This window comes from Aphelocoma coerulescens, chromosome 2 (genome assembly GCF_041296385.1).
Source record: "Aphelocoma coerulescens isolate FSJ_1873_10779 chromosome 2, UR_Acoe_1.0, whole genome shotgun sequence".
Lineage (NCBI taxonomy): Eukaryota > Metazoa > Chordata > Aves > Passeriformes > Corvidae > Aphelocoma > Aphelocoma coerulescens.
In genome coordinates, this window is record NC_091015.1 from 131,094,449 (window position 1) to 131,110,153 (window position 15,705).

The 15,705-nt window shown below is 36.9% G+C and overlaps 1 protein-coding gene and 1 long non-coding RNA gene across 5 annotated transcripts in view; one reads left to right on the forward strand and one right to left on the reverse strand.

Moving 5' to 3' along the window:
* The window catches only part of NKAIN3 (sodium/potassium transporting ATPase interacting 3), a 346,639-nt gene that overhangs the window by 140,562 nt on the left and 190,372 nt on the right, over positions 1 to 15,705 (forward strand). The window lies entirely within an intron of this gene.
* On the reverse strand, positions 10,863 to 15,206 carry LOC138105930 (uncharacterized). Of its 2 annotated transcripts, none has more exons than XR_011148804.1 (3): positions 15,132 to 15,206; positions 12,607 to 12,714; positions 10,863 to 12,468 (listed from the first exon to the last, which is right to left on the reverse strand). It is a non-coding gene; the product is annotated as an uncharacterized lncRNA (long non-coding RNA). The 2 variants fall into 2 exon arrangements; XR_011148805.1 differs by lacking the exon at positions 15,132 to 15,206 and adding an exon at positions 14,991 to 15,057.

The following is a 15,705-nucleotide window of genomic DNA, read 5'->3' on the forward strand; positions in this document are numbered from 1 at the left end:
ACAACATTTTGGAAGTGTCAATTGCTACAAAATGTTGTTTCAGTCACCAGAGGAATCTTGGACAGTAACTATTTTCCCTTTTGTTCATCATCACAATGTATACTTATTTGAATATATGAGAAATGATGCCAAGAGCAGTAGTGTTGACTTACTCCTGTTGAGTGGGGAGTGGACTTGGCGCATTTTGCTTGATATTGCCATCTCAGCATGATGTTGTTCTGAGGTCTCATCACGTCTGGGCAGGTCTTCCAAGCTGACAGAACTTTCTTATTTTCACCATGGGGCATTGGGAAAGAGAGGTTTCATCTGTTTGTCTTTAACCCTAATTACCCAGTTTGAAATCCAGGGGTACAACTAATTACAGGTGGTGCCTGCTGGCATAAAGTTTCTTATTGCTGATGGAGTTTATATCTTTAAAAAAACACAAGTGTTCCATTAACTTAAATACATTTTGTCTTAACCTTTAAATAAGTGAGGTTATGCAGTTTCCTGATGGAAAATGAGCTGAGACTGGATGTAGACCTTTCAAAAGGTTTGGTCTCTGGATTAGATATTTTATCTTGGTTTCATCACTAGCTTTGATTTCTCTTGTATCATAGTGACAGGACCAATTTATTTAAGTATGGCATTTTTACAGATACTAGACCAAATGCAAGGTCCTATAATTTTTTCATAATTAGTATCAGGTGAAGAATAATTCCCTTGAAATGCAGGCCTTTGACTGTAATATGTTTCCTTCAACTCATTTATTGTCCTCTTTCCGAACTGTGATTCAGATACTTGCTTAGTAAATATTGTCTTACATTTTACTGCATTTCCATGGAAATAGCAGCAAAAAAGCAGAGCAGTGAAATTTAAGAATATAGGCTCTGAGACCTGTAGTTGTACATCTCATAGTGTTGAATATGATTTTTTAACAGCAGCTATTTATTATTCACCCTGCCTGCCCTTTTATGCACACATGTACTCATATCAGCAGAGATTTTGTAGTGGTTTAGTTCCCCTAGGGCTGTGTCATGAGGTCCACAATAAAATATAAGACAAGAATTATTCCTAGCATAAAGCAGTTTTTGGCAACCGAAAGCTTGGTTCACCATTGATTAGTGATTGGCATCCTGCTGTTCCATTAATATGGAAATAAAGGAAATTCCCTGAAAAGGAAAAAGGAAGCAATAGCTTTATAAAAGGGGGTCTTTTTTCCCCAGTACATCTCCTTATTTTGCTTGACTTAAGAAATGCAGCAGGTCCATAATGAGGAAAGACCAAAGCACAGTATCTTTATAATGTTCTAGTAGATGACCTGTGCAGTTATTTTATAAAATCATAGGGCAGAATAGATTTTAACAATTCTACAATTATTTGTCATTCCTGTAAAAAGTCTTAGAGGTCTAAATTTATGATATGGTATGATGACCAAGACCCTATACCTAGAAATGACTGAAAGTTTTCAGTTTCACATCCTTTGTTTAATAAATATACAACATATAAAAACCCAAATGGCTGTACAGTGGTCACATTATACAACTTACTGGGTTTTTGTCTAAACCACAGAATGTACATCTTAGCCCTTGGGAAAGAATTTATCTTCCTTTTGTTTTCCCTTAAAACTCAATAAAGGTTCAATTTCAAGAAACAACCCACTTCACTTAGCTTTATGTTAACACAAGAAATACTAAATTTATTGTAACCAATGGTAGCATTTAAACATACATAGAAAGGAAAATGAAAGTACCTCAGGAAAAGATCAATATGTATTCCAGTATGTAGCAGAAAAATATGTGTCTGTGTCAGAAAATGCTAAAATCATCAAAAGGTCTCAGAAGAAAACGGGGCAATGGAAATAGAGCATGGAAGTCAGTATTAATGTGTTTGAAGCAAAAAGGATGGTAACAGTGATGCAGATCTCTTGAGCAATGATAAAATAGTCAAATTGCTTTAAAATGGAGAAATGACAGAAGTGATCTCTTAGTATTTCTTCTCCATTTTTGGAAAAAAATGAAAGAAATAAATGATAGAGGTGTTTGAAAAGATAATGATGATAAAACCTTTTTTGATCCTGTGATAATTTGAGAGAATGCCTAGTACTAAATATTAAAATGATAGACATTTTGAAAAGAGCATTTATCTTTCATTCAGAGTTTTTGAAAGAATTAGGTGAAGAATTCTCTCAGGATCTGATCTTTGTTTTCACCAGTTTTTGGAACACCAAAGAAGTTCCAGAAGAGAGGTAGTGTTGGATAATAATAGTTTAGGAGTCTTAAGGAAATTATTTATATTACTTCGAATCAGTGCTTAGCAGTGTCCTTAATTGGGCACCTTATGAAATTTCAATCAAGAAATACAAGAGTTGTGGAAATTATGGCATTCCTCAAACGCACTAATAATACTCTACTTCTCCAAATACACTAATAATATCTCTACTTCTCAAAATGTAAACACTTCCTCGGGATTTCTGTTAAGAATACTGTGTTTAAAGGCTGGATTCCTAATGGTTGTGTAAGTGTTTTGGGTCCTGTGATGCCAAAGGTATCAACAAAGACCAACAGAATAATAATATGTATAGTATTATGTAATGTAATAATAATTTATAAGATTTACAGGAATGCAAAAGTAGGGAAGTAGTAAATAACAAAGATAAATATTGAAATTCTAGTGTTCTTGCCTCCAAAAAGCCCTGAACCTCCAAAGTATTTAGAATCTTATAAATGTTATATCATGATTGTTGGGTTATTTTTTGAGTCTTTTTAAAAAACCAGCATGATTTGATGACCTGATACCTTTACATTTCTACTAAAAAATAAGAGCTTTATTGCTGTAGCTTTTAAAATGGGTTTATCACATCTCTTGGGAGGAGAACTCTGACTTATTATGTCTGACATGCTTTTGGCCAAGAAGGACTTTTAATATGCGGTTAATTAATGACAGCATTTTTGGTAATCAAAGAAAGCATCTTTGAGGAAAAGTTTATGTGACAGTTTTCAGTAACTGAGGAAAAGTTTATGTGACAGTTTTCAGTAACTGCCTTAAGTCAAGTTACCATTGTATCTGAAGAATCAGACCTTCCAATTTTAGTAAATATTTCCCCACATCAAAGTGGATATTTAAGTTCTTAAGAAAGAAGTTCAATGTTAAGTTCTTGGAAAAGAACTTCAACATTAAGTTATTTGAAAATAACTAGTTTTACTATATTAATGCTGTACCCATAGTTACTCACTGAAAGGTCATCTTTTACTTTAGAAGACATATAGTACATAAACCTTGTTGATTTCAAAATATTCTTTTATTTCAAATGCAAGAGTTTAATTCCTAGTCAGGCAGTGTTAGACTTTACCAAATATGAGCCAATTTTACAATGTTTCTGAAAGCAAGTTAATGTAAAATGGAAACAGAGAAGAAAAAAAAAATATTGAACAAGTAAAATTAGAAAATACGTAAAGAGTTGTATTTGATGCAAGCACTCAGCCTTTACAATACCTAAGTCATTCAGGGCCAAAAAACCCTGTTGGCAGAGATGACTGCAGCTGCAGGAAATTTCTTGGAGCTGCAAGTAGCTGTGGTGAGAAAGGGCTCCCTGAACAGTTGGTCCCCACCTCCTGCCCACACCTTTTCCTTCTCCTGATGTTGTGGCTATCCTCCAGGATTTGGATTCTGTAGGACACCGACTGACATGAGTCTGTCCTAATGCTTGATGGAGATAAGTCACAAGGCCGTTCTTTCCCCTGGGATAAGGGCCTCATAGCAGATGACTGGATTCGATGTTGGTGTGCAGACCATGTGGATTATTCTGGGTGCTTCTGCAGGCGTGGGAGCTGCTGTGAGGACATCAGACACAATCGTGCCCTCCTCACATAAGTGTGTCCTCCACTGAACCTTGCAGTTTTTCTGAGGCTTTTGAGTTAATTTATGATAATGTTACTATAATTTTCATACTTACAACATTTGCAGGGTTTCTTTTATTCAGAAAAGATAACTGTTTTGAATCTAGATAAATTGTGTGTGTGATTGGGCCAGACTTTCAGAATGAATTCTATACAATTGGTTGTGCATCCAAAGAATTAGGGACGCTGAATTAATTACACACACACATTTAAACATATATGTCAAGATATATATGCAATTTGTATAGATATATACTATGAACAAACTCCCTGCACATTTGGATATTTGCATGAACATGCATGACTTGACTTCATGTCTCATGTCAGTTTTCTTAAACAGATTATACACAGGTTTATGGGGAGAAGGGCAGGAGCCTTTTGTAAGTGTCTCCTTTATTTTAACTACACGGCTGTTCCTTAATTAAAAAAGAGTTGGGATACTTTGGGATGTATTGAAGGGGATGCTTAGAAATAGAAATCAAGGAACTCTGTTCTGCATCCAGCTCTTTCAAAGACTTGATTGAATTACTTCAGTGAAACATTTTGGGATAAATAAAATGTTTTTATTTCACTGGCTTCTTACAAACTTAGGATGGGGAATGCAAAATGGTAACTTCTAATGCCACAGGAAAAAGGAAATGAACACTGAAGGTGGATGAAAGTGTAACCCAACAGCATAATCTAGTTACATAAACTTTGCAAACAGTAAAAAAAATCCCAGTCATGTTTTATTATTCCCAGTAGACAGACTCAGCGTTTTTCATCAATCTGTGATTGGAATCTTGGCTTTGTGGTGTAATCCTGTGTTTGTGTAATGAGAATAAATCCTCACTAAAAACAAATGGGAAGATCTTTATTCCGAAAGAAATGCTTGCAATAAGACAGAAACATAGTATGTGAAGAGAAAAAGAAGATAGAAAGGTGATGGTTCCCTGTGTGTTCCTAAAGCCATGCAGCCTCTCCAGGCTTTCAATATGAAGTGACAGCTTTAATTTACAGTTGAGCTTGGAGACATTTTTGTAGCTCTGCATTCAATTCTTTTATGTGGGCAGTACAAAGAGTTTATCAGAACAAGCATGTTTTTTAAGCTACAAGGCACTTTAGGGTGTATATTGTGTATCAGAAGTAGGATCCTGAATTTAGGATTAGATAAAATATACCCTAAATTGGATCATTAGAGAGTCAAAATGGAGATAAGATTAAAGGTGCACCTGAGAACATACATGCCTTGTACATTATCCCTGTCCTATCATTCTTATTTATTCTTTGCTTTTAAGACAGGGATTTGCTTTGACTCTGGAGAAAAATAGAAAGAAGATGGGTATCTTACGTGGTTAGACAGGTGTTCATTGCAGAACAGGCAAATAACTAGCAGTTATCTTAATGTGCATTGTGTGTATTATGTTAAAACCTTAGAATTTTAAGACAGGAAGTCTAGTAAAAGGCTGTGCAAGTGGAAATTGAACTAAACCACAGGATACAGCCATAGTACCAAAGAGAGGAGGGAATAGCAGGCTATTCTGTGCTTTCTGTTCTGTGCCTGTGGTGCCAAACCTTAACTGCTCTTTTGTGTGGTTTTCTTCTTTTCCAAGCCATAAGCTTAAAATAAAAAGTGCAAACTGTTGCAGCATCCGAGAGTTGTGTTTTTACAGCATTAAAGAGGTTGATAAGTACTTATTGCCTAGCAGTGGTAGGAGAAATAGAGAGGTTGAGTATGAGAGTAAGTAGAAGTCCTTGAAAATCAAAAGCCTCCTGGGGCCACTTATGTGCAAGATACTTTTAAGAGTGGATCTGGAAGTAAGTTACCATGAGCAAGTAATCTATGAGAAAGTTGAATTACATTTGAGAAAGTGAATTTGGATTCTGTCCTTGTCCTTTTTTTGTACTGGATAAATATTTTGCATGCTTCCACATCCTCATCTGAATACAAACAGTGTTTCAATTGGAGCAGCAGTTTCCTCACTTTTGTAGAAGAATACATTGTAATGAAGAAATAGGATGAGTTCACAGTGGAGAATGAAAGTAGTGATGACAGCCTCTCACTGTATTTTGTAAGTAGTTATAAGACAGTGATAAAGGTTGATATTTTATTCATCTCATTGAGTTGCAATGGCCTTGGAAGTAGTAAGAGATTGCAATAAACTACTCCAAGGTATTCAAGAACATTCAAGAACATAAGAATGGTCATACTGAATCAGTGCAAATTCTTAAGTAATCCATTTTCCTATCTGTAAAAGTGCTCAGATTTTTAGGGACAGAGTGCAAGAAACGTACAGGGACTTTGGGGAGGTATTTTGGCAGTCAGAGACTGCCAGTGTTAATATATTGCCCATTTACAATCAAAAAGGATTATTGTTTAATTAATTTTTCCAAAGAATTGCAGTAGGAAATATTTTATCCCTTCCTAGCATAATGCAGCTGACCCTTAAGCGTGAAACAGCATCTAGTTCCCCACATTTCTCTTGCAGGGGATAAAGGATGGACAGATGGCAAAGGGCACAAAAAACAATATAAACAGCATCTTTCCTGGGTCCTGTGGTTCACTTTGGTTCTTCAGTGAAGGTAGAGGCACGGTATTAAAATTCATCATTGCTATTTGTCTCCAAAATAACTCTAGAGCAGACATCAACTCTTAATTAAGGCCAGGAATAAAAAGATCTGTAAGGTTTAAATTTAATGGTCAAAGCAGCCATGTTGTGGTATATTTCGGAACAAATCATCTGTCACCTTGCTGAGCATTACGTACCAAAACATAACTTATGGGATATATTTGCTGTCCATTTTGTTTGACAAGAATAAATCCACCAGCACTTTAAGGTGTGTTTGGTTTACCCCAAACTCTAGGAAGCTGTTAGAAGTGCTTAGTACACCAGATAATGGGATATACCCCAGGTCATACAAAAATGCAGCAGTCATTGTGATTAAGAGTTTACAGTCATTCTGATGAAGAATGTGTTGGAGACACACAGGAGACACTTTGGTCCTAAAGAAGTGGAAGGAAGATCTGTGGCTTTAGTGGGCAGCATGTCCCTGGGGAGGTGTATGAATATGCAAAGACAGTGTTATGGCAGGACAAAGTGAGAGATGTGACAGCTCTAGCAGAAGCAGGAATAAACATGTTTGCAGCCTCTCCAACTCTGAAGTTACAAAGGAGATGAGACAGAAGAAACATACGGGGGACTTGCCTCCCACGGAGGAATATGGTAGGTTGTCATTGTGTCAGCTTTCTCCATTTACTCCCATCTGCTGAATCACTGGATTAAAGAGTTTCTTTTCTGACAGTGGATTTTCTGGAGCTCCTGCAAGATAATGGGTGTTTACCATTTCTTGCCATGGCATCAGATAAAGCAGGCTCACCTTGTCTTTATGCCTATTCCAGCAATGATAAAAAAAGAGATTACAGCACACCTTCCCTGGGGTCTGAAAACAGCCGGTCACAGACTGATTGCTTAGCCCTGCTGAAAACAGGTGTCTCTCACCAGGGAGATGAAGCTGGAATGAATGAGTCTACAGTGACTGAAATCCACTGGATGTATAAGTGTGTGACAGCCTAATGTGGTCACTGGTATTCACAAAGACACCGAGCATTATATTTTCTCTCCATGGTCTTCCCTTTCTGAACTTGCACAGTAAAATTAAATGAGGCAGAAGGTCTGCAGCAGGATTTTTTCCCCGGGTTTAAAAGCTTCCCTTCACATTTTGTACTAATCCATCTATTTTGGGTAGATAAAATGTGAGTAAGGAAGGCAAGTAACATTTTTATTCACTTGGTTTTTAAAGATTCCTTTCACTTTTAAGAATGACTTTCACAGCAGTAAGACTTTCAGATAAATATTACACTAAAGATGAAACATACCTATTTCATAATCATCATTTTGGTCATCATAATTTCTCACTTCCTGTAGTATTTGTGCTCAAATAAGATTTTGGAGTATTCTGATTAATTTTCTTTTTTTTTTTTTTCTGAATCTTGAAATTAAGTCATAGTACTGAAATTTCAAGATCACAACTCTACTTTTAGAGGGAAACAGTAGACAAAACCTTGAAGCAGACAAAATTTAGTAAAGTCAAATATGGTAGAGATATGCTTTCCAGCCTTATTGTATTGGGCAGGTGAGAACATTTTCTGGCACTGCAAACTATGTGCATGCACTTTGTGTCTTTTGCAGAAAATCAGGCAAAGGAAACATCCTCAGGCATGCTTAATGACCTGCTCACAGAGGATACAAATGGCATTCCAGTGTTCCAACTGCATGTGTTGTCAGTAATAGGAACTTCCATAGTTCCATAATAAGTATCTCTAGATGATATCTTCCAAAAGTTTCAGTGTGGCCTGCAGTCCCAATAGTTGTGGTAGGAAATGCCGGAGATTTCTGGCAGCAACTGCTTTTCCCAAGTGTGATTTTTTTCAACCATGGAGCCAGCAATACTGTCTTCCTCCTACAGATGCTTGAGATATGTTTTTTTTTGATCCATATTTTATGTTTAATTCACTTATGAATTGATTGGTTGGTCTTACAATTTTCTTTACTGCAAGTATCTCTAATCAGATTCTGATTCATCTGACATTCATTTTGCTTAAGTTAACATCATGATTCAATAGAGGAAATTGCATAGTGCTGTGAAGTTCCAGACCCGTTATAAAGATCTTCCTTTATCTCATAGAGCGGAGGGTGAATTTTGACAGTTCTACCATTTACCACACTCGCCATTCAATCATTTATGTCATCCTGTCGCCCATGTGTTCCTAAAGAACCCTATTGGCTTCATTGGAGTAACTGATGCGACCAAGGATTCCAGGTTCTGAGTTTTGCCAGGGCCTTTGCTCTAAGCTTGTCTTAGTTTTTTACTTGGTACTGTCTCCTTTTGTCCTCCTTATGAAAACTAACTTGCTCAGGTTTATAAATTTGATGCTGAGTTGTATCAGATCTGCCACAGCTATAAAATCAGCAAGTTTTGAAGACAGAAACAAGCCTTGGAGTTTCTTTTATTTTCTAAAAGTTCCCCCTTTTCCACAGAGACTGTCACAGCACATCTGATGAAGTCACTAGAAATCATATATCATATGAAAAAGGAAACACTTTTACTGTGAGTGTGGCGGAGCACTGGCACAGGTCTCCCAAAGAGGAGCCCCTACCCTGGGAGGTATTCAGTAGTCATCTAGACATGGTTCTGGGGAAACAACTCTAGGTGGCCTGGCTTGAGCAGAGGGCTTGGACCAGGTGAACTCCAGAGGTCCCCTCCAACCTTAACCATTCCATGAACCATTTTTGCTCTACTAGCGCTCAAGTAGGACCTATGCATTACCTTAAACATTGGTCTCCTGTAAAACTGTCTGATCTCTTGATGTTTCCTGGGGCAGTTTGCACAGTTCTGGATGGTATTTCTAGGAGGTATTTCCACAGCATCAACCTATGTAATCCAAGTAGTCTGGAGGAAACATTATTGTGCTACAGCTCAGAAAAGCACAGCACACAGAAGTGTGATACTTTGCAACTAATTAAGGCTGTTGTGTTCTTACCTCAGTTCTTTAGGAACATTACGTACATAGCATTAACACAAACTGACAAATATTTCAGGAATTTTGCAAATCTTTGGGATCAGTACTCTGAAATCCAAAGGAGGAATCTTTTACCATGGGAATCTATTATACTGAATGATTTCAGATCAGTCTCTGCCTTCATTTTTGCCTGTGTGGTCTTGCTGAGCATCTCTGGATAATTAGGAATAATTACCTCCTGCCTTTGAACAGCCTTGGTGTCTCTTTGTGACATTCTGGTAGCCCCCCTGCTTTCCTCAACTTGTTTGTTCTGCTCCAAGCCTTTTGAGAGACAATTGACCAATACCCAAATGTATGAGTATGTCTTGGCCTAGGAGTGGACAAAAGAGCTGCTGGAAAAGGTTTGACTGATGGGATAAATAGAGAGAACACCACTGAGATAAATGAAAAGCTCCACTGAACATCACTAGTTATCATCTTTTTGTAGTGCGTACTGAAATACCAGCAGTAGGGCTAGTGGAGAGTGGCAGGAATTGGGAAGGTAATGGGAGATAATTACTGCATCTTTGGTTTGCAAGGATGAGGCTAGATAAATTTTTTTGAATCACTGCAGTCCAACTGCTATGGAGAAAAAGCAGAAGTTGGAGGATTAAATGGAAATAACAAGACAAATGGAAGTAAGTCACTGAGAGATGAATTACATTCTGTTAAAATCAGAGCAAAAAGTTAATATTAAACAATTTGAACACTAATTTTATGAAAGAGTCCCAAGTATATAACATACACAGAGCTTTTACACTTGTATATGTATACCTTTGAGTTTTAAAATGACCCTGAAAGGTATCATCCCTACTTCTAAATACTTGTTTTAAATTCAGACCATAATTCATCCCTCTCTCTTATGAACTGTGTATTACCAGATTGTAACAAGCCAAAGCCAAGATCTTCTTGCTTGATTCCAAACGAAAATATGTATTTCCATTGGAAAAGGAACATGTGAGAATTAGTCTCCATGTCTAGAAGAGTGCTGGCCACACATGTTCAGGGAAGATGAATTCAAGGTGAAACAGGTGCTATTTGAATGACATTTTGGAATGGCATTCCAGAAGGGTTAGGGGAATCAAGCCAGTTATGTAGAAATTAAACTCCTTAAAAGGAGTTGAGAGTGGAGTTAATTTTGGTATCCTAGAATCTGTCTTAGATGACCCAAAAGACATCTCTTATTTCCCTGTAGCTCTATAACAATCATTTCCCAGAACGAGTGTTTCTGTTGACAACTTTCTAGTAAACTGTACAATGTAGTTATATATAATTTTATTCACCATTCTATGGAACAAGGCTACAAAATCACAGAAAATAATGTGAATTTGTAGTTTTATTTCTACAAGAGAATGGCCAGATCTTAGAATACATGTAAAAGAGTGAGATTTAAAGCAAGATATGGCTATGTTGTCACCCACCTCTAACTAGAGTATTCTTTTGTGTTTGAGAATAACCTCTGACTTCCCATTCTTTTTAATCAAAACATACTTATATGTCTAAATGAGACAAAAAATGCCCATATAGCCCTCTACTGGAAGTTATTCATGCAAAAAAATTTATCGATGTATTACTTCAGATAACACGAGGTCAAAATACTTGTCACGCTGCTATTCAGTCTTATCCTGACCCTTCTTCCTGGCCAAATAACTCAGGAGGTAGAGGGATGCTGTAAACAAAGAAGGATATTTCTATATTTTACATGACAACATGAAATGATCCAGTATCAGAGAGTTTTCATGTCAATGGAATGGCAACATCAATGCAATCTCGTCATATGCAATGACAGAGTCAAAGGATCCATGAGTCTTGCTACTATGCTTGAAATTGGCATTTGACAGCAAGTGAATGACCTGCAGTGCAGGGACCTATTTAGACATGCCATCAGACTTCTGAGCTGGTGCTAAAATGCCTTTTTTTCCCCTTGCGCAACTGTCAAATATAGCAGTCTCTCGTGTTGGAACTCTTGAGTTCTGAGAATTTCAGCCTTTCAGTGCTGACAGACAGCGATCCTCAGAAGCACACTGTGTTTGACCTGAAACCTTGGGAAAGGCTTCCTAAGGCTTCCTAACACTGAGGTTGTTGTTATGTAATTACAAGTTATATCACTGGGTGGAATATGTAGAGATGGAGAAAATTAGGTTTATGGGATATATGTAACAATATGGAGGATTTGGGGTTTGGATTTGTTCTTCTTTTCTCCTTCTTCTTCACAAATCTTGGTGTTCTGGTATTGGGTCAAAAAACCCGCAGTGCGGATCATGAATAGTTAATTATTGGATTATAAGTAAAAACAGATTCTTTGGTGTTTCATAATTAGGTGATTTGGACCTTAAAAGGCCTTGGAAGTTAGAACTCACAGCCATTTTCCACCTTGTTAACTTGGAGGCACACTCTGCACAGCTGTATTACAAATAAGGTATAATAAGCAACTAAGTCTGAAGATGAACTCTTGGTCTCCTGCGTTTTAATTAACTCTGAGTAAAAGAACTCACGAAACAAAGGCAAAGAAGAAAAGAAAGACAAAAAGAGAAAATTCTTAACTGGAAATTAATATATCGTTCTTCTATTTTTGCATGGCTGGCATTCGAGAGATACATTGGAGAGAAGTTTTCTGGGGGAAAAAAAAGGAAAGATTATCCAGGCAGACATCTGAACTCCTGCCTGCTGTGGAAATAGGCTCTGTGTTGTGGCTCAAATTAGGGGTAACAGCCAGCACATGATTTTTATTACTTGGCTGCCTTGGCTTAATACTTTGTTTTGCCTGAAGAGACTTGGTGATTGAAGATACACCGTAGTTTTGGAACCACAAAATAAACCTAAGATGCATCATCCTGTGGGAAACCTTATGTTTCTCAGGATCTGGCAGGAATCAGTTTGTGCCATGTGATATTTTATGCCAAAGCTCTTATCAAACAATTTTAGTTTGTTAAACTTTGACGTTGAACTAACTCTTTAACTTCTCCAGGTCCTTGTGAGTTCTGAACATGTATCTTCCTTAGTCATGGAAGGAGAGCTCCATCTGGTTTAATTTCTGTCTTCTTTTGGAGCCTGCATTAAAACACAGGTTTAGAGGGCTTTAAAGAGTCATAAAAGAGATCTATTTCATAAGAATAGAGGGTTGTTCCTTGGCCAGAAGGAGGATGACATTCATCTACTAGAGGCTCTAAATACTGTTTTACTGTTTACCTTACAGGGATTTCAGCTCTTCTTATGCCTCGCAGTCTGGGTGCCCATCTCAGCCTCTCTTCCCTCACAGTCAGACTCTTCATGCTGGCAATGGGTTGGGTACAGATCCTGCAGCAAATGTTTCCAGCTTTTTCTTTTTCTCTCATTTTTCTCTCTTTGCTTTTTTTAAACTGGATACCATAGTCATCAGAATCTAGGAGGTCTCTAGGGCTGTCAGCTTCATAGTTATCAAGCTACCTCCTTATCTGTTACCTGCTTACCTTGCCTACTATGCCTTGGGAATTCAAAGCAGTGGTAAACATGTTCATTTCTAATTACTGAATTACTGTTAGTGAGTAAGTACTTCACCATTTCTTAAACCTGAGCATTGAGGAAGCCTGTAAAAGCACAGAGATTTACTGGATGTGTTCAAATGTGCAAGTAAATGAAAAAAAAACATTACAATTATGAGAATTTGGAGATGTGAAGGGATATAATGGTGTGGCAAATGAAAACTTTCTTTTGGACTTAATCCACCATGTATGCGGCTTGATATAATTATACAGAAGACAATTGTAATTTGCTTTTCCATTCTTTCTAGTATCTTTTGACATGGACTTTTTCATTCATATCAAGATAAAAATCTTTAAAGATCTTTAACCTATAACCACCTCTTACACTGTCTTTTGCTTTATGTGGGCTGGCATTTAAATGAAACAACCAAGGGAGTCTTAAATGCCATTATATGCATGTTCATTCCAGCTGTTTGCAAGATTTTATAGGTCAAGCAGCCAAGGGGCTTGCCTTTAGTGTTTTGGGATCAGTTACAACTTCATTGGAGGGTTGAAATTCAATCTTAAATCACTCTGCTGTAACGAGTTGGTGCTATGGGGTTTTATTACAATAGCTGGCTTCTTCCCTATCATGGCTACCCATAGACTGTAACTGCATTTTTATGGTGTCTGTTTGGTACAGATGTAACTGTCAGCCTTGGGTATATCACCCTGGCACCCGTTGTGCACTCAGAACTGGGACTATTTGATGCCATCCTTTATATCACCGCAGTCAGGTCACCCTGCAGAATAAACATTAACAAACTCTTCCTCTCATGCTGATGAGATTCTTAAATAATTTGCTATTGCCTTTCTAAGCCAGATCCTGCAGCCTTGATAGAGTCATGACTTCTTTTGACTTTGTGTGATCTTTTTCAGAGACAAAACTGGAGGGCTGGGCTCAGTTTGGTGAAATATATACTCAAAATCTCCCTGCACATCACCAATGTAGTTACAAGGCTTTTGTAGTACACAAAATCAGGAAAACACTTTTCTGTTAAGAATTATCTTTGTTTTGTGCCTGTCTGATATTAAATAGTGATAATAAATATATGTATATATTTGTTAAAATGTGGAGAAAAGAATCTTTTCAGCACCTTCTAATTACATTTATAGGTTTTAAAGATCTGGAATTTACTAGCTCTCCTTCTTATACTAGGGTCCAAATTCTCTGATGAGTTCAACTTTGCCATTCATTTAGTGGGGTCTTTTGGTTCTGAGATGTTAGAGCTTTCAAAATAACTTATATAAGTTATTACATATAACTTAACTTAGAAATACTTAGTACACCAGATGACAGGATATACCCCAGGCTTTTTTAAAAGTAACTTAAATTTCTTACTGGCTTTCAAAATCATTGAATATATACCAGCTCCTTACCTGTCTTTTTTCATAAGCATTTATTAAAGAACAACTGGTGAAGTATTGAGGAGTGAAACTTTTTTTCTCCTCAGAAAAAAAAAGAAAATATTGTTTTGTTAAAATACCATGTCTTCAGCAATATTATGTGCTATCACTACCATCACCCTCCACTGAACTCGTTCACCAAAGCAGTTACCAGGATGGTGGAAAGACCTTTACTTAGTTCTGAGTATTTTCCGTATGAGTTGAACAGCTGAATAAGAATAGCATTCACTGTTGAAAAGCAGCACAGGCTCTCTTAAAAAGACAACATATTTCTTATCGAACCTGCCTTTCTTTTCTTTCTTTTTATGCTTTGGCCTTCACTAATCTTGGCTATTGCTCTTTTATTGAGCTCCTTCAGCACATATATTACTTTTGCATTATATTTTATTTAAACTTACTCAAGTGACAGCCAATTACCTATCTGTCTGACCAAGACTGCAAAGGCGCTTTTGATCATCAGAGTTTTTTTCTTCTCTGACAATTACTTGTCAGAAAGCTAAGTTTCTCTTTTGCTCCATTAAACTGAACTTACTATAAATATTTGTGATTTACTCAGAATCTTTCCTGACATTCAATAACCGCCATGACACGTGGTCTTATAAATGTATTTAGTGAGCTGTTATAAGGGATTACCATCTTAAAATCACCCAAAAACTAGTATTTCACCTGGACAAGTGAATGCAGATCATTAAAAATCTAATGAGAGTTTCTTCTGTGGTCAGATGATTCCTTTAGCTGTCACCAAAGCTCTGAAGAAGTGATCTAAGTCAAAGTTAAATATTTAATTGTGACACAGGCTACACTCACCTTTGGTAATGAAGCCTCTGTTGAAAGATAGTAAGTTGCAGATAAGGAGGCTGTAATGTTTAGCTGAGGAATACTAACTTGCTAAATAGCATTCTTCAGCTGAGAGTGATCTTCTGACACCTCCCTTCCACTTCAGGTTTAAATGCTTTCCCTTGCTTTAAAAACCTGGCATTTCTCTCATTTTAAATCTTATCTTCCTTTCTACTGAAGTCCAGCCTGTCAGTAAAAGTCTGAAATCACAGCAGGAGTGTAAAATTTATATAAAAAGTGGTTTATACATTACCATCAGTCTTTAATGCAATTTATTTATTTATTTATTTTAACCTTCTTCTTTCATCACCTTTTAATTTCCTGTTAGAAATCCTGGATTTTAGCATGTGGTAAGTCAATCTTCTACTCTCCAACGCTGAGGTTTTATCCAGAGTAGATTAACAGCTTTTTGATATCTTTTCCCCTTAAATTAGAAAGCGCATATTTTCCAAATGTGAACATTGAGCATTTGCCCCAAGGTTTTACAAAAATTTTTTCTCAGTGGAACATCTGTCAAGGAAAAAGAAATACACACCTAAGAGCA